This window comes from Pezoporus occidentalis, unplaced genomic scaffold (genome assembly GCF_034315485.1).
Source record: "Pezoporus occidentalis ecotype Australia unplaced genomic scaffold, CSIRO_AGI_Poc_V1 ctg95, whole genome shotgun sequence".
NCBI lineage: Eukaryota > Metazoa > Chordata > Aves > Psittaciformes > Psittacidae > Pezoporus > Pezoporus occidentalis.
The window spans coordinates 425,082-450,487 of NW_026916315.1; the positions used below are offsets into that span (position 1 = coordinate 425,082).

The window sequence follows — 25,406 nt, forward strand, 5'->3', positions numbered from 1 at the left end:
TCCTTTACTTCATAATTTCCAGGGAAAAATAAAATAAAATAAAATATTGTCCCCTAGGTCTGTTAGCAATAGATTTTGGTTATACCAAAACTTTTCTGGCTTAAAGAAACTTTTGTGGTTTCGTTTAATTGGAAAGTGGGTGGGACCAAGATTTCATTAATAAACACGCATCTGATTACATGAGAAGTTCAAGATATTCTCATCAAACAAACATTGCCCTTGTAGATGGGGTTGATATCAGTCCTCATTCTCCATCAGTACCTTACCTTCTACCATCTCCACCCTAACAGATGAAACATCTTGTCTATAAACGCTGATGGTCTTCAGAGTTGATGACTAGCACAGATCTGAGGTGTGAGCAAGAATGACTGAAGAGAGGCTAACCAGAGAGCATTTTCTGTGCTGCTGCATTTGACTTCATCTCTGCCTGTGTCCATTTGTGTTAACACTTCAGTGTTTTAAAAGCAAAGTAACAGCCAGACAAATGTGACAGGTATTTAGCCATTAGTGTGGGCGGACAAGAGGGAGGAACTTTTTCCCCATTTCTTTCAGACAAATGGCTGAAGCCCTGAAGCATGAGGTTTGTTTACAGTCATTTTCTTAATGCAGAGCTCTGAGTGGCAGGAGCTGGTTGATGAACCAAAACCCACCCAGTTCTCCTCATAGCCTGAGAAAGTAGGCAGGTGAACAAAGAACTTGGAGATTCACAGGCTCCAAGGTCAGAAAGGACCTTGCCATTATACTGCCTAATGTCCTACTCTCAGTTTCTGCTAGAAACATGATTGAATCATGACTAAAAAAAAAAATACTAATCTCATTTTAAAGACTTCAAGCAATGGTGAGTCAACCACCTACCCTGATAAGATGTTCTAGTGATTAATTTTCCTCACAGCTCAGAAATTGCTTCCTGCAGTGAAGCTTTAGTTCTGTTTAGCACTTGTATTTGTGGAGCTGAAATGTTCAGGTTTTACAAAATAATACTGTATCTCTAAGATGGTTCTGCTCTGTTTTAGAGTGTGGTAGATCAAAGTTTTTAATCCAAAGGGATGCATAGCTTAAAGGGTTGGGACATAAAGTCTATCAGCATTAGGTCATCAATGTGGCTATCTGATGGAAGGTCAGACCAGTGCCATGCCAGTAGTTCTTAATTTAGTAGGAGACAAGAAAATGGAAATGAGGCTCCAGAGCATTCAAAAATTTTGCCAGTTTTGTGTATATAAGTGGTACCATGATCAAAGATAGAATAATCATGCATGATGCAAGCTGAAAGATGAAAACCAAACAGCAAGCCTAGTCCTACCTTGGGCAGGTAATATTTAATTACAAGCTGCACCTGATTGATCTTCTAATTGCATTGAGTCTATGTCACTGCAGGTCATCTCTGAAGAGGTGTTCAGCCTTGGCATTCTTAATGTGCTGAAGAAACATGTTGGGCTGAACTCCTCCTCAGCAATCTAAGCATGCTGTGCCCCGTGCTGCCATTTGGGAGACATGGCCACAACTAATTATATACCTACCACAGAAAACATAAACCCAGCAGTTCTGGAGCACAACTGCTTTTTATGGTTGGATAAAATCAAAGAGGTGGGCTGCCCTCACCCTCCTAGGTCTGCTCTAGCCCAAGCTACTCCCAGGGGAAGATGGTCTCTGGAATCACAGTGGATGCAGTTTTTTGATATGGCAGTGCCAGCCAGGAATTTTGTACTAATTCTGCCTATGTCAGAGCTAAATACCCATCCAGTTGAGCTGTCAGCTAGTACCTTTCAGTAACTTCATGCTCATATGGAAAGAACAAATTAAGTGTGGAAGGAAAAAAAAGTGTCTTTCAACTTTGGTTAACTGTCTCAATCAATATCTCTGCCTTTGTTCTTTATTTGTTTAGCATGGTAGCATGGATTGTACAAGATTCATATGGCACATTGATCAAAAAAAACAGAAAAAGAACAAATGGGCAGAGACATTGACTCAGATTTGCTTTAAGTATCTTCTGCCTGAGGTCTAAATGCCATTGTAATTGTACTACACCAGATAGCTGTCAGCTAATCATTTTTATTAGTTTGAATTTAGAAAACTGGATTTCAGCATATTAAAAGCTGGTTAAGAGCAGATAGGTTTTGAATTGAGGAATCTAATTAACCTTGCTAGAAAGCTGCAAGGCGCTATATGAAGTCATGAAAATAATTTGTTGGAATAATTACATTTGCACTGTCAGGCTGGAGAAAGGTCATTTTACATGGCCCACCAGCACTCTGGGGTCTTTCCTGTAACCATCTTCCTTGTGTAATTTCACTTGCCATATCTCTGATTTTCAGTCAAACCATCTTGATTCTGGAGTCAGTGTGGGCACAGCTGTGGTTCCTAGGGAAGGAAGAGGAGTAGGAGCCACTGAAGTTGTCTCTTTGCCCTGTAAATGCCAGCTGGTACTGCTGGCAGACCAAGTGTACTGGGGTTAAAACATGACGCCAAGTGAACTGAGTTCAGGAGCAGGTCAGCCAGCACTTCCATCAAGTGCTCACTGCACCTCCCTCCGGCTTCCCTGGGTGGAAATTACTGATGGTGGTTTCAGAGTCCGGGAACTCTTCTAGCCAGTGATAGCCCATGCAAGCACACAGAGCTGGCAGCATGGCATGGTTTGTACTGTGTTCCCGGGAAGCCTGGATGCATGGTAAGAGCAAGGAGCAGCATCCTGGAGACACACTTTGGAGCAGCAAGATCACAGTTTGCAGATGTTTGTTGCTTGGACTTACCACAGCAGCATGATCCAGTCACTGGCAAATCCTCTAGGGGCCTTTGGCAAGGCAGTGCTTAAGCATGGAAATATCAATAAATATAATAATAGTAATAATAATTATGATGAGAACAAAAAACAAAGAAAAAACAAAAAACCCACTGTGAATGTTTAGGAGTTAAACATACCTGTTGGGTATTCTGCCTGACTAGAGTTTTGTGGTAAGGCCACATTACCAAACTAAGTCTACGCACCCTGATTTTTGGTGTATGTCCCTTCCTACCCTCCTGTAGGGCATGGAGTGACTTATGGGGTAGCTTCTCCTGAAAAGTTCCTGGTAGCTCAGCAAATTGAAGTCTCTTAAGTCTAAGCTACTCTTCCTTCTTTACTGCTGGTTCAGTTGCTGATCTGTGGTACTTGGCTGGTCTTAATCAAATCCCCTTTTATTAGAAAGGATTCCCAAATGTGTTATGCACTGTGCAGTAGGGATGGTTTCTCTCTGTCATGGCCCTCCCTGTTGATAAATGTGCTATTGTAGATAGGCGTAGAATCATAAAATCATAAAATAGTTAGGGTTGGAAAGGATCTCAAGATTATGCAGTTCCAACCCCCCAGACATGGGCAAGGACACCTCACACTAAACCATGTCACCCAAGGCTCTGTCCAGCCTGGCCTTGAGCACAGCCAGGGATGGAGCATTCACAACCTGCCTGGGCAACCCATTCCAGTGCCTCACCACCCTTACAGTAAAGAACATTTTCCTTATATCCAATCTAAACTTCCCCTGTTTAAGTTTGAACCCATTACCCCTTGTCCTGTCACTACAGTCCCTGATGAAGAGTCCCTCCCCACCATCCTTATAGCCCCCCTTCAGATACTGGAAGGCTGTTATGAGGTCTCCACGCAGCCTTCCCTTCTCCAGGCTGAACAGCCCCAACTTTCTCAGCCTGTCTTCATATGGGAGGTGCTCCAGTCCCCTGATCATCCTCATGGCCTCCTCTGGACTTGTTCCAACAGTTCCATGTCCTTTTTATGTTGAGGACACCAGAACTGCACACAATACTCCAGGTGAGGTCTCACAAGAGCAGAGTAGAGGGGCAGGATCACCTCCTTCGACCTGCTGGTCATGCTCCTTTTGATGCAGCCCAGGATACTTTTGGCTTTCTGGGCTGCAAGTACACACTGCCAACCCATGTTCATTTTCTCATCGACCAACACCCCCAAGTCCTTCTCCGCAGGGCTGCTCTGAATCTCTTCTCTGCCCAACCTGTAGCTGTGCCTGGGATTGCTCCGACCCAGGTGTAGGACCTTGCACTTGTCATGGTTAAACTTCATAAGGTTGGCATCAGCCCACCTCACAAGTGTGTCAAGGTCCCTCTGGATGGCATTCCTTCCCTCCAGTGTATCAGCTGAACCACACAGCTTGGTGTCATTGGCAAACTTGCTGAGGGCTCACTCAATCCCACTGTCCATGTCAGCGGCAAAGATGTTGAACAAGAGCGGTCCCAACACCGATCCCTGAGGGACACCACTCGTTACTGGTCTCCAGCTGGACATTGAGCCATTGACCACAACTTTGCATGTGGCCATCAAGCCAGTTCTTTATCCACCGAGTGGTCCATCCATCAAATTGATGTCTTTCCAATTTAGAGACAAGGATGTCGTGTGGGACAGTGTCAAACGCTTTACACAAGTCCAGGTAGATGACATCAACTGCTCTACCCCTGTCCATGAGTTCCATAGCCCCATCATAGAAGGCCTCCAAATTGGTCAGGCAGGATTTCCCCTTAGTGAAGCCATGCTGGCTGTCACCAAGCACCTTGCTGTTTTTCATGTGCCTTAGCATGCCTTCCAGGCAAATCTGCTCCAAGATTTTGCCAGGCACAGAGGTGAGACTGACTGGTCTGTAGTTCCCTGTGTCATCCATTTTCCCCTTCTTGAAAATGGGGGTTATATTTCCCTTTTTCCAGTCGTTGGGAACTTCACATGACTGCCATGATTTTTCAAATATGATGGACAGTGGCTTAGCAACTTTGTTCACCAGCTCCTTCAGGACATGAGGATGGATTTCATCAGGACCCATGGACTTGTGCTTGTTCAAGTTCTTAAGATGGTCTTGAACCATATCCTCCCCTGCAGTGGGCCTAAGGTCTTAATTCTCACAGTCACTGCATCTGCCTTACAAGACTTGGGTGGTGTGGTCAGAGCATTTGCCAGTGAAGTCATTAAGAACCTCAGCCTTCTCCAAATTCAGTGTAACCAGTTCTCCTGATAGCTTCTGGAGAGGGCCCATGTTATCCCTAGTCTGTCTTTTATTCGCAATGTACCTACAGAATACCTTCCTGTTATTTTTCACATCCCTAGCCAAGTTTAATTCTAACAGGGCCTTAGCATGTCTGATTTGTTGGGAAAAAAACAACCAATATATGAATACTTTGTGGAGTGGAAATTGGATAAGGATGGGAGAGGAGAAATTAGTATTTACAGGAGATTCGGATGAAACTATCAAAATTGTTTGTTGGCCACGATGGGAAACTAAAGCCCTTGATTTTTCATAAAAAAAAAAAAATAACCAAAATAAAAAACCAAAACCAAGAAAAAGAAAACCCACACCAAAATCCCCAGCAAAACACATACACAAAGAGCACAACAGTTCTTTGTGGACCACTGTTTCAGGACCCATAGAAAGAAGTTACTTCTGGCAGCTTATCAGTCTCTATCACCATGCAGACAGTGCTGATTAAGATTGGAAAAGTGCCTTCAGGGCCTCTCATCTCCTGTTGCCTTCTGGACTATGTCCCAGCTGAGTCACTCTCCACAGCACAGGAGTTTCCCTGACTGGTGAGAAGAAACTTTTGCTGCTATTTTACCGTAAGTACTGAAAGCTACCAAAGGAATCACCAGTTTCTTTCACAGCTATTTGTTAGCTTAGAGGTCTCCTTTTGTAGTTCTAGTACGCTGTAGCAGGATGCATATGGGAAGAATAGAGGTACTAAAATGATCTTGTTGAAAATACTCAGCTTGTGTGATAAAGAGACATTGATTTGTCTCAGAGCTGATAATTCAGGAAATACAGTTTTCTTATGTGCATTTGCTGTATGCCCTAACTTGGGCAATGGGAAAAGCAGTGCAGAATTATGCTGAGGAGCAAGACCGACAAGCAGGATGCTTGACTTCCTTTTCTGCTTCTCATCCTGACCTCTTGTGAGACCTGTGGCAGATAATTTTACCTTTCCAAACTTCCTTTTTCCTCTTTTCACCCTATTTGTAGGCTACTTAATCTGTATAGTCCTTCAGACAGGAGCTGATTAACAATAAGAGTTGCATGAGTGCTCCCCACAGAGAAACCTTCTGCAATAGTTCTTTGAGATGCTGTGTCACAGTTAAAACTAAAGAACGGTAAGTGGCACCAGTATCGAATCTGTCAAGGTTCTGTCAACCCTTCCACTCACTGGTTTTGTGTCTGCGTTCGGCTTCCATTTGTAAGAAAGATCCTTCACTAGGTGCAGAGACCTGGTGTCCAAACAGTGTCGAAGGCGTTCCCTAATTTTACTTCTTGAGAGGCAGGACATGAGTTATCAGATAGCAGTCCATGTAAGATATGGGAGACAGTGTTGTAGAGACACAGAAGCTTCAGATAAGGAGGCACACTAGATTGTCCAGGTACAGCTTCCTTCAGCTCATGTTGCCTTTGTTTCCTTTGACGTGGGTCTGCGCACTGAACAGTTCTGCTGTCTCTAAACTGAGTGCGGTCTGCATTGTGTTTCAGTCTTCATCAGGCATTTTTTGCAGCCTCTAAGTGGCTCAAGTAGTCTTTTAGTTTCATCTAAATTATCAACAGAAAAAGGAAGTTGTCATATCTTGCCTGTATTCCTAGGTCTCTTCTGAAAAGGTTATCATTAAAAGATGCATGTTATTATTATTATTATTGCAAAAGCATAATTGCATTGTAATTTTCCCATATGATGTGTCATCATGCCTTTTGTTTAAAGGCAAGTTTTTTTTGGTGCAAGATAGTGTACATCCTCATCTGAACAACATCTAGGTCAGAAAATAGTAGGTTAGATTTTCAGCGACAGATGTGCCGACCGTCATTTTTTGTTATGTAATTGCTTACAAAAGCAGGAAGAACAGGCATATAATAGGGACCCTTTTCTCCGTTGTACTTCAAGTTATTATTTTTTATGTTCAAGGTATATTCCGGCATTCGTGCACAGGCTACAAAGGCTGGGAGCAGCCTGCATTCAGAGAGGTCATAGTTCAGTACCACCAACATCCATCTGCCCTCTTGTGGCCTGCCGCAAGGGGAGTCATCCTCCCTCTGTTCCCCAGGGGCTTCAATTACCCTGGTAAATGGCTTTCAGAGCCTGTTTCTTCAGTCTCACTTCTGTCAGTGCTTGCCACCCCCTTCTAGCTTTCTTTCACGGAGTCTGTGGCTGCCATTATCCTTTTGCAGCAAGTGCAGGTAGAGCTTGGAGAGCAGATTTATATAGTCCCAATGCAACATACGGGGTGAATTTTGGCCTACAGTTCTAAAGTGGGAAAAGAAAATGAAGAGGCCAGTGATTAGTTGGAGAGCAAAATATACCATGTGTACATGCATTTATCTCCAGCCATCAGAAAGGCAAGAGAAAACAGGGATGCAGAGGCTGTGAGCTGGTTTAAGTTGCTTTTCAACATTTCAAAGACTGTAAAGGGATGCAAAAATTCAATTCTTCCTGCTATTGATGTGACCCACATTCTATTCTGCAGTAATTGTGGGAAAGATATTTAGTGAAGCTAAGCTCCTGTATCTTATTATGACAGGGGTCTTAGTCTTATAAAGTCTTGAGTGTACATGTCTTAATGAAGATCAAGCAGACATAGCAGTTAGGACTGAGGGGAGGTTGCACTCCTATAAGCCCTGAGTACCTGGTACCCACATGTGCCAGGAAGCAGGAGACTCACATTCCCTTTTGCCTGTTCTCATCCATCCAGGAGTGGAGGAGATGTTGGGTCACGAGTGTTTGTGAAGCACAGTCTCTTGAGAGACCTATACTGCTTCACAGATATGATCTAACTCTTGCAGCAAACCTAAAATAACCCTTTGCTTTTGTAGACGATAAAATGCCAGCTGGAATAGATAGCAAGCAACACGACTTCCTTGGTGGTTTTAAGTCCCTGGTTTAGCTTGAATTGCTGGCAGTCAACCTAGACGTCTTTTTACTTTTAGACAGAACTGATTTGATGCAGAAGTCATTTAACAGAGAATAAGTGCAGAATACCAAGGTAGCATTTTAGCAAAGGGATTTCTATCTGTGCTGTGAAAGAAAGGTAGGTTTCAGACCATTAGCGGAATTAGGTTTGTCCCACAGTCGGTAAATGAAAGCTGACAATTTCCTGCTGTCTTCTAAGGGAAGTTAAATGTGATAATGAAGTATCTAGGATGTGTCTTTCTAAAGTACAGCTGTATTCTACAGAATTCTTCAGCATGTTTAAAAATTAACATATCCACAGAAAACAAAAATGCATGAATGTGGACAATGATGAGGCTACTATCCAACCCCCACACCCCAGTCCTACATGGAAACAAAGTAAGTCTTTCTACCTTTACTTCAGAAGCAGCTCAAAGAGAATCCAGTTTGCTTATGTGCCCAAAGTAAACTGTGGACTGAAATGGCAAAAGAATTGCTAAAGAGCCATCAAGTCTTTGGCTTCAGGTCATTAGGAGGTGAACGTGTGACCTACTTTATGGCTGGTTCCTGCCCCACATGAAATGAGTTGGCTGGTGTCAGGGGAGTTCTCTGTGGTACATCATCACCTCGTTAAAAAACATCAGTTGTGGTACCCAAAGGACCCCTGGTTGGGAATCAACTCGAGGAGGCCAGGAGCTCAAAACAGACTGTTAGTCTGGTTAGGGGCATGTAGGATCGGGAAGGCTTGTTCTCCCTCTCCCCCTTTTGATTTTTTTTTTATGGAGACAAGTGAAACCAGGAGTTTCCATCCAGGATTTCATAAGCACTAAGTTCTCATGCACAGGTATTTTAAGATAGGATATATGTATGTGTGTCTATGAATGAGTGAGACTCTTTTTCTGGATTGTAGATTTAAAGAAATAATTTTCACTTCACGTAGAGCTTTGGAATGTTTTAAGCCTCAAGACATTCTTTCTTGGTCATAACTTATAGCTAAACTGTGGAGAGAGATGCAGGCAGTCAGTTTTGGAGCTGGAGTTAGAAACCACACTTCCAGCGGTGCAGTCCTGGACAAATCTTTGTCTCAGTGACATGAAAAGAGATTAATTTCTCTTTGTTTTGAGTTAGTTATGCACATGACCTGGCATAAATGAACCCCTTTTTTGCTCTTTAAAACTGAAAACAGCTGATCTATTGTTTGAAGCTAGTTGCATTAAATTTGCCATGGCTTCCGTGTTACATTATGGCTTATTTGTACTGCAGTAACATCTAAGGCCTGCTAGCAAGACTGTGGTCACACTGCACTGTGTGCAAATTAAACAAGAAGTAGGAAACAGTATGCATCCCTCAGAGCTCCCAAGCTGAAAATACAGAATAATAGATCCAGCTAGGTTCTATATGGCAAGGACCAGGAAAATATTATTGTCCTTAATTTACAAACAAGGGGCTGACTGGCAGAGTTTAGATGACTCACCCAGAGACATGTAGAGAAACAGTAGCAAGTGGGAATTGAGCCTAGAATTCCTTCAAGTCCCGTGCCTTACCCACAGCCGTGGCCACACTCTATTTTATGTGAAAGTCAACAAAATGGACTTGTGAGCCTTGTCTGATGGGAAAGCCACAACCAGTCTGAAGGCTCTTCCCAGCATTTAGATCACAAGTCCTATTTTCCAGAGTTAATAACATGGCTGTGAAACTAAGAAAGGAGGAAAAAAGCACTCCAAGGTCACACTTAGTAATTTTAACTGCTGTTAATATAATGTACCCACTAATGCTACAACACTTTGGCATTTAGATAGTTCAAGTCTATTAAGAAAATTGATAATTCACGATAGTAATCTGTTACTTTCCAGTCTATCAATCTCAGTTCCATGGGAGTGGGGGCATGGTGTGACATTTGTTATTTCTTCTAGTGTCATTTGTCTGTCTCATGCTGTCTTTTTTGATAAAATGATTTGTCTCTTGCCAGTAAGTTTTGGGGGTATTTTGAGTGTTATTTGAAGTTTAGTTGGGGGGAAAGGCCATATTTTATCTGAGAGTGAAATATGGTAAAAAAAGAATTAAACAGGCTGTCTCATTTGCTGAGTGATCTCCAGGCTGTTCTCTTCTGATGGAAACACATCAAAACTGTTTGGTTTTTTTCTTTTCTTTTTCTTTTTTTTTTTCGTCTTTTTTTAAGGGATCACTTTGACTCAGAATGTGTGAGATGAATCATAACCCACTTCCTCATCTGAGATGTGAAAAAAAAAATAAAAAATCCAGCTCTGCTGTCAGTGTCAGCATAATCAATACAGAGTGTTTCTCGGCGGTGCAGAGAGGTAGGGGAAGATTGAAAGAATGAAAAGAATCAAAAGTAGCCAGATTTTCCTGGTGCTTTTAGTGAGTTGCACTGTTTTCATGTCTGCAAATGCACCTCGCTGTTCATCATGTCCTCTTGGACATATACACAGTTTTCACGTCTCTGGCTGCAACCCGAGGTCACAACTGGTGCTCAAAAGTCAGGAGACTGTCATCCCAAACTAGCAGGGAGATCATGAGAAGCCAGCCCTGCCAGACATTTGGGATGCTACCAGCAGCTGAGACTAAACCTGTTTCAACTTGTGAAACTTGCTATTAAGATGTCGCCTGCCTGAACTGTGCCAGCACAGATTTTGTCAGCTGATTAGGAGAGAGTGCCAAAAGCATCATGCCTGTCCTGTGGCCCTGCCTGAGCCAGCCCCATTGTGGGAAATGGAAAACTTCAAGAGCAATAGGATCGATGTGGGTACAAACCGGAGACAAGGGACCACATCTGATACCTGGTCACCAGCTTTCATTTATGAACGTCTCATTTTCTGTTTTGGGGGTTTTTTTGTTGTTTTTTTTTTTCTTGTGTGTCTGCTGAAGCATACACAGAGATGTAGAAATACTTACGTCTGGTACTGTGAACCAAGAGTGAGGGCCTAAAAACTATGTTCACAGCACCAGGGTCTAAAGGGGACAGCACAAGTAGGTGTGTGGGTTTTAGCAGTTGATAAAATTAATCTCCACATTGAGCACAGTGGTTCAGTAAACACCCTAGCAATATTAGGCCTGTTTGTAGACAGCTTAGAGTGTGGGTGCCTGTCCACTGGTAAAGACAGGCAGCTGGACTTGAGATGTGAATTATTTTGTCTTGTAGAACCTTCAAATTACTGCCCCAGTCATACTGAACTATTTCTTAAAAGCTGTAAATCAGGCTGTATTCACTTAGCAGAAGTGTTCACCTTTAATATACAAATTCCTCAACAAATTCTGGTTCCAGACAGTATCTTGAGAGGTTAATAATTACTAAGTGCGTGCTTTGATTCTGTCTGTGCTGTCAGGGGCAGACCAGGCAGATGTGCATTATTTTGTGTGAGGGCAGGTTTGAAGAAGGGGAAGTTTCTGGAGGGGGTGTTTAGTGAGTTTTGTTGTCACTTTAAATTGCACTTTCAAAAAAACCCTAAGCTTTTAAAATCTGTTAGCACTGAAAGGCAAGTGAGCTTCCAGAAAATCTGCAGAAAGCCTGAGGTCTTTTACCTTGACTTTTCTCATGAGTGGATGATTGGCTGAGACATGACAATACTGACTTTACACCTCTTTTCAATGCAAGGATTGTTCGTGATCACATGAACTAAAGAACTGCGTCTGACTGAGCTTTCCTGGAGGGAGACATTTGGAAGGGACTCTAATGTGGGTCACTTACACTCTGCAGAAGACTGTCATGTGCAGTCAGCTCTTTAGGACAGGAAAGTCCTAGCGATCGTCATTGCCAATGTGGAGTTATTTCTGGTCATGTGTACTTGTTGTCATCTCCGCAAGCTGGGCAGCTGCTTCTCATTTCTGTCCCATAGCTGAAATTAGTATATATACGTGTGTGTATGTGTCAGTGTGCAAATAAATACACAGTGCAGGATGTTACATGGATCCTGGATTCTGAAGCGTTCTGTTCTTTCCTAGTCTCCATCTAAACGTCTTGCATGAGCTGATCCAGCTCACAATGCCTACATGGTCTTGTGAAGTGTGACTGTCTCCAGCATTAGCAAATCTGATGTGTATGTTTAGAGCAGGAAGGAAGGTATAGAGGGAGGACAGGACTGTTGTGGGTATGGCTACAGTAAGAGGGGATGTTTGAGTAGGAGATTTTTAAATCTACCATCATCTATCTTTATATATATAAAAACACTGGCTTCTGTAAATGTCAAAGCACAGGCTTCAGTGTGTTCCATTAGACCAATACTCATGCTGAAACAACCATAACCTCTTTTTGTATGTATACTCAATTTCTATGCAAGGCAACAGAAAGAGGAGGGAAGAAGGGAGGTTGCTTACGGTCAAAATTATTTCCACTGTTTTTTCACAGGTATAATTCAAAAGGTGAAGAAAATGGAGCATGTGCACTGCAGATGTGCACAGCTGGTGCATTGCCATCTCTATGGCATCCATCCTTCAGAAGAGCAGCTGAGGAGAGTAAGGGCCAGCTCCAAGTGAAAACTTGTCATTTAATCTCTTTCAGTCTCTTTCTGCACTTCTGTGTCTATACGGAGTGAAGAGTGGAAACTGCTCTGTTTGCTCACGCAAGAGAGTGACAGATACTTTCGAGTCCGGAGCGCTTAGGTGAAAAACTGTGCAGGTAACACAAGTTTCAGGAGCCTCAGCAGGAGAGTCAGAGTCAGGCATCTAAAAAGAGGCCATCTCCAAGCTTAGGGCAGATGGACATTGCCATTCTGGGGTTACAGATCTGTGCCTTGAGCTAGTCCCGGTCATACTATGTTCATGAGTAAAGGGCTTTGATCTAAGTGTGGCTTGGTCATTTAAACAAAACCAATACTTCATAGACAGCCAATTAGTCTTGGGATCTTGGTGGGTTTTCTGTTATATCTTTGCTCTGATTATAGCAGACCATTGGGTGAGGACTCATAACTAAGCTGTTTCAGGTCTCCCAGACTCTGTTTCCTTCTGTTTTGCTCAATTGCAAGGTGTTCACACAGTCTTACTGCCTATTGCCCTTTTCAGAGCAACTTTCTTTCATCTAGGAGGGAAGATGGCTGACCTGTGGCCTTGAGTCTCATATAAAGTAATGAAGTCCTGAGATTATGAAGTCCTGCTGTTCAGCAGCAAGTAGGAATGGTATGCATCCAGCAAATGTCTGATTACCAGAGCTTTTCTGGCCTAGGAAAATTGCAGCTCTTTGGAAGAATAAGTAGCGTTTTACAGGGTTGTGTTTTAGAGCATGGTCTAATCGTGATGCATGGTGGGTCTAATCGTGGTGCATGGTGGGTCTCATCTCAGTAGGTGTGTATTGACCGGAAGATGCAAGGCATCAGCTTGGCTAGGTGGTCTGGCTGACTAAATATAGACTAACTTCTCAGGTGATCAGTGTGTGCAGTGGCTTCATGCTTGGGCTCTGGGGACAGGGGAGAACAAAACAATATGTAGCAGAAGTAACACCATGAAATTAGATATTCATATTATTTCCCCAAGATTTTTGTTATTAAATTATTAAACTAAATTTATTAAACTAAATAATTAGTTTTACTAATTTTATGTCCCTCTTAGCTGGGAGGTGACCAGTCATACCTCATGTATGGATCATCTGCGAAAAAGAAGTTCTTAGGTCTTTAGTCTGTGGTTTCCAAAATGCCAGTCTATCTCTTACTTGTTACAGAGGGGTCGCTTTGACTTTCTTGTGAAGCAGTACTGGAATTCAGACTTTTTACAGGTGTTCTAATATTTGGACATGGATCAGAAGCTTAACTCAAACGTTTCTGGATCCATCCGGTCTAGAACATGGCCTGGATACTTCCCAGGAGCTGCATAATTGCATGTTATTTCACAGGTCCTCATCTGCGCAGAGGCTGCAAAGAGGATGCTCAGAGAACTGCAAAACAATGAAAGATATTTCCAAAATTCTTGAAGACTCAAACACTTTTGCAAAAGTAAGCATCCAAAACAGAGAAGTGTGGCAACGTGAGACCCAGTGCAGATGTTTGAGTCTTCAAACATTTCACTGTCCCTTTCACTGGGACAAAAATCTTCCACACGGTTTCCTATGCTACAGCATGAATAATAGCTTCCCCATTCTATCCATCATATCTGACTTTGTCAACATAACAAAGTTGCATCATTTTAGGTGCAGATAGAAGCCAACTGCCTTAAACTAGCGTTGGTTTTCTGGGAGTGGTCGTATAAATTCAAAAGCTCCTGAAGCTGACTAAGGTTACATCAGTTAAATCAGGCTTGGGATAAACTGAAATGAGTGTCTCTATACATACCTCAGGTCTAAATTTGGAGGTCTAGTGGATTTCAAACGATTCTGTTACTGCATGTAAACAAGTCCATCAGTTTTCCCTACTGTCATACCAAAGTGCTTAATGAGGATTAAATGTATTTACCATCTTTACAATGAACTCCCATGCATGTAGGAAACCAGTTAAGAGCACTCTGAAAATTCAGAGCCCAACGATTTGCCAACTTTGTTCATACAGAGGTTGCCGTCACAGGTTCGGGATGTTCTAGATGTTTTTCAACACTGAGTTTTTGGCAAACACTTATAATCCTTGCTGATGATAGCTTTTTCTAATGACTGCTCAAGGACATTGGACTGGCAGTACTCATCATGACCTCTGGATATCAAATCGGTCTTTTCCAATTGGTTCAGCCCTGTCACGAAGGCAGAAGGTTTTGGGGGTTTCAGTTTCCATCAGTGCAAAATTCTCAGGTCAAGAATTGTGTGAATAATTAAGGAGACAGGGTTTGGTGCCCTTTGTATGGAAGCCAATTTAGAAAGAACCTTCCATCTTAGAAATGTAATACTTTGAACGCGCCTTTGTAGGCGCTGATCAACATCAGAGCCTCCTCATGGAGGGCTTCAGGTTAAATGTCAGAACAATCTATCATGATAAATATGGATCAGAACCCACATTTTCTATTTCTCCTACTGTCAGTCAGCAGGGCCTAGAGTCCTTAACCACAGTAAACAGAGCTGCCCGAGAGCCACTGAAGAGCTTGGCTTTATGGCATTAGTGGGTTTTTTAACTTATTATTTTCTAAACCTTGCTAATTATGAATCAAAAGTGTAGGACGTGTGAGAGTGACACATGCAATTGTGCAGATGGGTTTTCCACATACTTTAAATAAAATAATAATTTTTATAAATATGTCTCATATTTTACACTAATTTGCTTCTAATGGAGGTGAAGCAAGAAAACTTTTGTCTCCTTTTCCATCAAGCTCTGAGAATGTGACAATGGATACTTGATATCATCCTGCTCCATCATGAACTCCAGATATGCAGCACAGGGAGTTAATTTTGAAAATAGTTTAGAAAAGTTGCCAGTAAAGCAGGTCCATTCACCCAGAGGATGAGCAGAATTGTAATTATTACATAATTGCATTAATATAATTAATATGCTATCGCCAACATCAAATATAATTTTAAAAGGACTTTTGTTCTCAATACCCATGTCACATTTTAAGGTTATGACATGTGTGGTCATCCTGAGTAGAAACAAATGTTTCACATCCCCTCAGAATGGGAGTGCCTCTCCATTCTAGGTTGTAAAGCTCTTGTTATTTGTCTGAGAGTAAACAAATATTGGACCTTACACCTGGTTGGAAAGGTCCCAGATTCTGGGGCAAGGAAGGAAACCTCTGTCCAGTAGGTCGCTTTAATGAATAAAACCAGTTAGTTGATTCCATCTGCTGAGACAGTTGGAGTGCTGGAATTCAGTGCAAGGGACAGTGGATGATCAGCATACAGGTGAGGCAGTTTCCAGTGCCTGATGGAGGTGATTTATGTGAGGGTTGCTGTAAACACACAGACAGCACATGTTTCAGAACAGCAAGGAAGCTTTGGGCTGGTGGGCTGGTGCTTGATTGTGAAAGGCTGAGTTTTTCAAAGACCTTAAATAAATGAGGTGCTGTTTGAAATTTGGTGGGATATCTTCTAATGCAGTGAGACAGCTTTGAAAGCCCAAAACCTCAAAGCTGTTGGGGACTCTACTCTTTGTGGGATCTAGCTTTTCTCCACCTTTTTTTTTTTTTCTTGTTTTCATTTTTAACAGGAGGAGGAGGACAGGTTCTCTCCTTGTTTCTTGGTTTTTGTCAGACGTTTTTCACCAGGCAGGCATGCAGGAGGCAAGCCAGGTTGGTAGGCTAGAGCCATTGGCACAGGAAACATCTCTGACTCAAAACTTCACCATTACTCAGGTGTTTTCAACTTCTCCACTGAACAGGGCCTTTGGTAAAAATCATGTTGTGCCACTACCCTCCCAGTGATGCAGTGAGGCAGACAAGCTGCCGAATACCAGCTGGACTACAGCCAGGCTATGGAAGAGTGAATTGAGTCATTCATGCGCAGCGACGGATGTGATTTTTGGCTGGTGCCTGTGCTGGGCTTATGAAATGGGTTGGCTGGGCTAGGGGACAGAAGTGCCCAACATGGAAGCAGTTGGAGGTGAAAGTCATCGGGAAGGGGGGCATTGTTTGCTCTGTCTTTGTTCAGCACCTAACACCGAAGGGCCTTGACCCATTGCTTGGGTTCCTTGGGAATGCTTTCATGCTGAAAGTGGCAAACCTAACTGTAGTACTTTGGGAATGCATTAAGAGACAAGTAATTTTCTGACCTGCTGTCTATCAGTATGAATCTTAGCTGGTCCCTTCTGACTGTACCCTCAGTTCAGCTCTTCAGAAAGCAAGAGCTAAGGAGAGTTTGAGTCTTGCACTGAGCATCAGCATGAGCCTGTGGGCAGCTGGTTGCTGGTCTTCCCCACCTGGAGGAGTGGGTGGGATAAGATGCACAAACCGTGGCATAATGAACACCAAGCATCTGAAGAGACCAGCTTGTCTGGCCTCCAGATCTGCTTTGTTTTGCAGCCACTGCTTATGTACAGGGTCGGGTGCAGCAGCCCCTGAAACTACCCTCCACCTCTCTAGCAGAAAGTCTAATCTCCTGGGTCATGCAGAGCGGGCTGGAACAGCATACTCAGAGAGGCAGCTGTGAGGGGACCCAGACAGGCCCAGGAGAGGTGCCACCACATAGCTGCTCACTGGGGCTTCCACCACTGGCTCTCAGAGTAATTGCAAGTTCTTTTTTTTTGTGGCTTTCCAAAAGAGGATCCTGACATCTGGTGCAGCATTACAGAGCAAGCCCAGTGGGCCAGGGGATGGCCCAGGAAATTCCCCTCCACCTATCACCCTGATGAGGGTGGGAGGAGTGATTTGTGCCTCTTACCTTGCCTTCCTTTCCTTGCAAGAGATTCAGACAAGGATGGTTGCTCACCTGGTACTTCCACTGTCCAGGGTTTATCATGTAAGATGTCTTTGCAAGTCTAAGCACAAAGAGGCCTGGCTTAGTGGTTGTTGCTGTTGGGATGACCAGAACTGCCAAAATTTGTCTGATGCACAGCTCTGCTAGCAACAGTTTCCCTCACTAAAGTCTTTCTCAGGAGGGGCAAAACGCCTCTATAGGCTTTGGGATAAGTTGCCAAAGAGAGATTTCCTCCCTGCTTCACTAGGACTTAGCCGATAACCTTACTTTCACTGGGGTTTTAGTGAAGAGCTGTTGAGGTTGTTCCATGGGTGCCATGTAGCGGTTACGTGTCACTAAATGTAAGATTTCAACATTAGTGATGTTTTCCAAGGAGAAGGGTCATCTTTGTTTTAAAAACTCTCATGTTCCTATAAAAGAAAGGAAGACATTTCTCAGCTTTTGAAAGCATGGGAATGCCTCACTTTCTCACAGCTTTTATAAATTTTTCCCCATATATATTTTGGAAAAAAAAAACAAACAAACCAAAAAAGGTTTTAATGTGTTGTGCTTTTTTAACCTCCTATATGTGATGATTTTCCCCTGAAGGAGAGGAGTGATGGCAGAGGAAGGTAGGGGACTTTTGTGAAAGTAGGAATTTTTTTAAACATTTTTTTTTCTACCAAATGAAATTATTACATTCCTTATTTAGTTAAATGTTTGTTGGCTGGGATTTTTGGTGCAGATCAGTACTTTGAAAGTCTTGCCTCCAAGCACAAATATATTTTTAATCAGGAAAAAGAAAAAAAGTGACTTCTTTCCATCCAACACTATATTGCAACTTAAAACTACTTTGTCATATCCATGCCTAGCACTAAGCCCAGACTAGAAGCAGTAGTGAAGAGAAGCAGGTAGCAACGGGTGCCCAGGAGGCAGCAGGGGACGTGGCACTCTGTCTGCAGTGTTGGAGAGCCGGGGAGAGGCAGGGGCTGGAGGAGGAATTGCTGTTGCTTCTAGAGACAAGATCCCGTGCCACAGCTAAGAGCTCCTGGCAAAGCCATGCAAACAATTCATTTCTCTGTTTCTCGAGGTGGGGCTCTTCAGTGGATATACAACTGTGGTCTCTGTCATCTGGCAACTTTCATCAGCATTAAATGAAAATTTATAAAGGAAATACAGTGAATTTTACTCTCTCCCTTGCATTTCCTTGATCGATCAGCAAAAGGAGGAATGTTTCCTCTCTCACACTCTTTTTTTTCACCCCCTTTCTTTTGTCTCCAGATCTTATTGAGGCTGTATTTCAACTACTTTGCACATGGTAAAACATGTGCCAAAAGTTGACACAGTGCAACAACAACAAAAAAAAAAGCCACAACAGCATGCTGCAAAAAAGTACCTGGGACCTTAAATATTGTAGAGCATCACTGACCCCCACCGGGCTGGGACACTCACTGCAGATCACTCAAGCTGGGGACTGGCACTTCATCGATGTGTTGGACACATGGTCAGATCATGTGCCTACCTTGCAAGGTGCCTTGCCTGAGGAAGGATCAGGGACAACTTTGCCTTAGGTGCCATACAAGTGGTGTAGATCAAACAAAGCTTAAATGTGTCCATCATGAGTAGAGTAAAAGGATTTAGATTACTGCACAGGACATTTTGGTTGGATGGAAAGAAAAGCTTACTCGTGGTAAGGTTAGGTACTCACTGAAATTTTTTGCCTAAATTGTTGGTGAAACCTCCATTGCTGGAGGTTCTTAGGAACAAGTTAAACAAGTATCTGTCAAGAATGTTGTAGAGATAGTTGATCCTGCCTTCAAGGCAGTAAGATAGTTTCCATGACCTCTCGGGATCCTGTTCAACTTCAGTTTTTATAGCTTTGTGGGAAAATAGGAGTGCCCCTCTCTGAACTCTTGTTTTATGGCAGTGATGCATTATGGTTGCAATATTTTAGGATGGTACCTCTACCATGTTGGTAAGCACTCACCATAATCTGCTTTATATCAGAAACAAGCTAAATTCTCTCTTGTGTTCCAGGGAGTTGAGGAAAGGGTGATGTAGATGTGATCATCACCACATGGATGTTGAAAGAAACATAGGCCTTTCTTCCTCTCTCATTAAACAGAGGATAGTAGCAGAGGCACAAAACTCTTCATATTCAGTGGCTACATAGCTCAGCCAGGCTGCCAGAGAGTGATGGCATGGCCTGCACAGGGAGCCTATTCCTTCTGGGGAGGGGATTACAGCAGAGCCTGTCTCACCATCAGGCATTTTCAGAGATGGTCTTGTGGTTAAGGAGACTAGTCTGGGATTGAGAAGATGCGGTTTCAGTTCCTGGATCTGTCACAAACTCCTTGTGTGACCCTTGGAAAGTTATTTAATGTGTGTGTGTCTCAAGTCCCCCACCTGCATGTTGGGTGCCCTAAGAGTCCTCTACCTTGCTGGGGTGTTGGAAACATTCACCATGAGGTCTGGTAACTGGCTGGGATAGTAGTCTTGTGGTGAGCAACACAGAGAAGTGTTTGAAAAGGTACAGTAAACTGTTAGCAGCGTGAGCCCGCACAGTTGCAGTGCATTTGCTGTCTGGAGTGGAATGGGACCTCTGGGGCATACTGAGAATGTGTCAGGTTTGCAGCCAAGTGAAGTGCAAATACGAAGTTGTATTGTGGTCGGAGGAAAGGTATGCAGCAACATGAGACTGCAGCTACTGCTGGACAAGCACAGTACAAATGACAAGGAGGTCACTGCAGGGACATGTACATCTGGAATACAAGCGCAACACAGCTAAAGCAGAATATCCAGGACACAGTCATTAAATCAGGGCCTTGGATTTAATTTATGAAGTGTTACAGGCACATATTGCAGCATGAATCTCTGTTTACTGTGAAAGACTCTGTTTTCTGAAGGCTGTTGAAGAAGGAGGAATTAAGATTCATCTGTCTCATGTCTAAAGGCAGTGTAAGACAACTGATGCGTATAGCCTGCTACTGTCAAATGGTGGAACTTCAAGCTTGGCTCCTGGCACAATAAGTCACTGACAAGATCTTCCTACTCAGTGAGAAGTCTGAGTTCAAAAACAAAAAAAAAAAGGGTCGGTAAGGAAGGCAAGGATAAGATGAGAAAAATAACAGTTTCCTACAAAATGCACAGACTACCTTTGGGCTTCCCTTTGTACCATTATTGCAGTGCTCTAAGTGCCAAACTGTTGGAATAACTCCAACACAAGTATGAGGAATGCATCTTTTGCTAACATAATCACAGTCAGATACACACCCTCCCATGCTTCACAGAAAGGGAATAAACCCTCTCTTGTGAATTAGAGATCCTGTTTTATTCTTTTTTCAGACAAATGAAGGAACCCAGGACCTGTTGGGTTCTTGTGAGTTGCAGGATCTCTACCATTGAAACTTAACTCGATTAAAGTATACTGGCAGTTAAGGTCTGCTGTTATGCTGTTAACTTCCTAATGTGTTAACTTCTGCTTCTGTATCCCTTCAAAATGGAATAGTTGTGCCTGTCTGATATAGGTGCCCTGAGGAATCCCACATGGTTGGGAAATGTTTGAAAACTGTTGGATAAAAGTCACTAGGAAAGAGGAGGGAGAGAGGGAAAAATCTTGTTGCATTGTTGACTTATGGTCAACATTGTCCTCGAAATGCTGTTTTGTCATCAATATTTCTTCATTAGGAATAATGATTTTTCCACATTTACTGCCAGCTGATTCAAAGCCATCCAAAAGCAGAGTGTGTCATGAATCTCTAAAATGCATTCACTGGCAAACTCTAAACAGAGATGATTAGAAAAATAACGCAGCGGAAATACTGGGTGTCTTGAGGCTGCCAGGAGAACTTTTAGTGAGATACCATGTTCAATGTATTTATGTATTTTGAAAATGTTCTTAGTACAGTTTTGTAAAGGCAGTTTGCTGTGTTTCTTTACTTCTTTCTTTCGTAGTATATCAGGGCTGCAGTGAGAACCAGGAAAATTGTGAGCTGAGCTGATCCAGGGAAATTGTGTAATTGATAGGCACTGAGGATATGACCTTGTGGTATATTCTCACAGTAGTTAGGTGGAAAACATTTTTTTCCATCCTGCAGAAGTTTTTGAGATATCAGTGTGGGCTTTTTTCCCACATTTCAGCAAATACAGAACCTTCCTACTTTGATGCTTTTATCAGAAAATTATCCCCTATCTCCTCTTTACATAGAATGCATGCTTTGAATTCATGAATTTAAACCTTTTGTAGAGAGGTTTGCACATTTTCTCTCTGCTTTCTTTGCTCTTAGTATCTCTAGTTGTTGACTGAATTGTTTGTGTTAGGCACTATAGGTCACATAGCAAAGATGGTTGGTACCCCGATGACTTAGTGTCTAAGTAGGTATGACAGACAAATAATGTTGTAGCCTAAAAAAGTCTAATGCAGACCTTGGATGTACAAACAGGAGCACCTCAAGCCAGCTGGATAGAGTTACATTATGTCTGTATTGGACTCCACTGTGATTGCTGTAAGAATATTATGCTATAAGCATTAGTATGGATGTTTGTCTGATTGGCTCACTTTCTTAATCTGACATTTAAAAGTGACTCATGTCCCACATAAATTTGGACACCCTGTATCTAATTCCTCGTCTCCAGATCACGCCCAGACTCTGGCTAAGTCTTAAGAATCTTGCTGTGTAACAGATCAGATAATGGCCTTTCCTATTCATCTTCACAGATAAAACCTGCATCCAAGCTTCAGTAACCTTGAATCTCTGCAGCATCCTTTTGTAAAAATGAGTTTCTCGCTGTTCATGCTCAGCTAGACTGCAGCTGCAGAAATCACTCTCTTGCTTGTAACTAAGGTCAGATCATTCCTGTCTCTTAATCTCTCTTCTGGTTTCATTTCTGCATCATACCAAACAGAAGCGTCTTTCTTTACTTGCATGGCCAGTAATGACCTGTTCCCATCCTTTTTTCCTCTAGTATTCTCTAGTGACATGACAACTCATCCTTCCTGTCTGCAGGTGTCTATGTTCAATCTTCAAGCACTTGCATTCCCATTTGTACTGTCTTTGTGCTTTCATGAGAAGCATCCCGTTAAACTTCCCTCAAACTCCCTCTGGATCCTCTTTCAAATTCTTCCTTAACTGTTTCCTTTGCTGGGCTGTCTAGAGCCTTGTTGTCAATAATAAAACATTTAGAGTGCTGAGACCACAGTTTTCCTTGTTGACTGGTTTTGTTTGATTGCTTCTTTGTATTTCCTATCTATACCCAGTTATTGCTTGTATTAGATTGTGAGCTCCTGCAGTCAGGCCCTTCTTTGAATTCTGTGTGAATTCCAGTACCCAGCACAACAGGGCTGTTGTGCAATCTGAGCAGCCAGGATCTGTGATGGTATAAGCAAATACCATGTAATAATAATAATAAAATAATGAAAAATTAGAATGTGGCATCATGTGCAATATGAGCTTCTCCCCTTCCTTCCCCCTCTTCCTTCAGATTTGCAATATTTCAATTTTTTATACAACAGAAGACAGTAAATGAGGTTTCAGAATAAAGTATAGTAGCTGATGTTTCCTTTTGGCTGCTGAAGTGTTTCCTTGTGATCCACTCAGTAATGATGACATTTCCAGCAGTTTTAGCAGGGAAGCCTCTGTGGGCACCCCTGTATGTCCCCCCAAGGTAAGACCAACATGTGTCAGACAGGCTAGGCTGAAAGAAGGTCACGGCCAAGGTTATGAACCTCTTCCATGCAAAAATAGAGGACTCAATCTCCCAGGCTTCCTGCCAGTGTATCACCTTCTAGTTTTGCTGAAGTGATCTTGGAAAAGAACCTAAAAAGGGCTGAAGGGGCAAAAGAAGAATGTTGAAATGACATAGTTTCATCTTCTTGCATTTTAGTACTAATTTTGTCTTTTGTCTTTAAGCTGCCTTTTAAGTGCTGTTTGTCTCTGTGGGAAGCAAATGGGTCATGTTGTTCTATGTTTCTACTGTAATACGCTGCCTATTTTTCTCTTAGATTATTTGTGTAATCTTTTTTGTGCAATATGTTTGTTCTTGAGTCTTGCAAGCTTTGCCTTTGCTACTTCTTTCCCAATAAGCAGTGCAACTTGTTCTGTATTCACTCATGGGTATTCTGCACACAACAAACTGGGTTATTTCAACTAGTGTGAAAATATTAAAATGGGGAACATGTGTGGGCACTTAACTGTGATGAGACCAGCCACAAATACCTTCACCATTGGTAGCTGGCACACAGGAAAAGCAAACCTTTGTTCTGTTTTTATCAGATATAATGATAGATACATTGTTTTTAGTGGTTTTTTTTTTCTGGTTTTCTAAGGAAATGAGTCTTCTGCAATTGCACTGCTTTGTGCATGTGCCTGTCTGCTTGTCAGTTACTTCCTCGCCAACAACTCTTGAAACTAATTGCCTATTTCAGCCAAATTTGAGTTACATGCTGGGAGAATTGACCAGCTTTCACAGTTTTGTGAGTTCCCAGGTTGCACCAAGATCTGCAGAAGGTGGAGCCTTTAAGGGCTGCATCATTGTAAGTCAGATCAGTTGTCTATTTGCCCACATGCCTTTGCATGCATCGAGCCATCTACAGTGGCTTACAGTTGTAAGCTCCCAAATTTCCATATTTTGGCTTACTTGCTTTTACCCTTCAGGTGAATGAGTCAGTTGGGGGTGTTGCTGGCAGAGAGTTTGTGTTTCAATCCTCAGTGGAATGGCCATGTCTCATGAAAAACATGGTTTGCTGAAAGCCACAGTGTTATAATTTGCATATAAATATACAAAAGGAAACTTTCTTTAATCTTTCCTATGCAAGAGTTTATAGGAGCATTTCTGTCAGTGTACATAATAGCAGAATTTGGACTTCTCATAAATATACAGAGGTTAAGTCTATTGCTGCCTAAATGGGAACCTTCTGTGGAAAAACCCAGAAAGAGGAAGGGAAGCCTAAGGAAACACCACCTTCAAGGGGAGAAGTTGGCCAGGACTTCTGTTGTGCTGCTTTTTGGTTTGTACCTGGCCACCAGCAGTGTAGTTGACCTCAAGGCCATGCAGGAATGTAGCCTAAGGGCATCTTTGGAAGGCAGAGAAGTCTTTGCTCAAAGGGAGGATGGAGTTACAAAGGTCCTAAGTAATTTGCCAGAGATTACAAGAGTATGTATTTGAGTTCAGAAACAGACCCAGGTCTCCTGACGCAAGTACAACCAGAAATACAGTCTACATATAGATAGCTTCTCCAGAAAAATTGAGAGATGCCTTGGTCAAAGAGGAGGATAAATGTTGAAGTATACAAAAGCTGGCTAAATTATGAATGTGAGAAGAGCAGGAGGGGAAGAAAAGATTCCCACATGTTCTTCTCACATGTTAACAAAGAAAGCTGAGAAGTGTTTGCATAGACACTACATTATTCTGTGTCCAAATGCCTCATAAAAATAATACCGGATGATCACAGAATAGCACACCAGGGAAAATAAATTCTTCAGTGGAATATTCCCTCTGGAAAAACACTGTGTAAAGTAATACACTAATGGCTTTCAATTTCATGTTTTATATATAGAGATATTAACTGCTCCCCAGACATCTCTTCATATTACAGCCCAGCTACAAGAGCAGTTTGAAGAAGGCCCTGGAGCACACTCTGTCTTGTCCACACACAGGGCTGATCAGTACTCTCCTGTTGTACATGCAGTATACAGTCTACAGTAGGTTTCCTCTCACTCCTTCCCAAAGCAGTACTGCTCTCTTACTGGTTCTCTCCAGTGGTTTGGTTGTTTTCTTCCTAATCCTCATGGTTTTTCCATTCTTCCCCCATGCTCTGTAGCCTCACCACCATCCTGGGAACCCTGCATTCCTTCTCGACTCATAAAAAAGAGTCCTCACAAGAAGCATTTCAGTCGAGTTATTAAAGAGCAACATTGTCAATCACAATGCTAATAACAAATGCTAAAGAAAGATGAGTTTAAATACAACATTATTCATTCCTCTGGAGGGGGTTCCAGGCTCGTGTGGATTTATCTGGTGATTTCTCCCTTCACATTGCTCAGACTGGGAACTGTTTGAGTCAGGAACTGTCTGTCCTGTATAATGCCAACTACGGTTATGCCGTTCTAGCAAATCATAATGATCTGGGTACTTTTCCAAGCTTTCCTAATATATCTCAAATGTGTATATATATCATACTGCCACATCCTGAGGGATCCAAAAGTAGCTTATATGCTTTGTTCCCTGGATATAGCCTATTGGAGTCTGGGACAGG

The 25,406-nt window shown here is 42.4% G+C and overlaps 1 protein-coding gene across 8 annotated transcripts in view; it reads left to right on the forward strand.

Annotated features, from left to right (window-relative positions):
- The window catches only part of LPP (LIM domain containing preferred translocation partner in lipoma), a 353,500-nt gene that overhangs the window by 265,838 nt on the left and 62,256 nt on the right, over positions 1-25,406 (forward strand). The window lies entirely within an intron of this gene.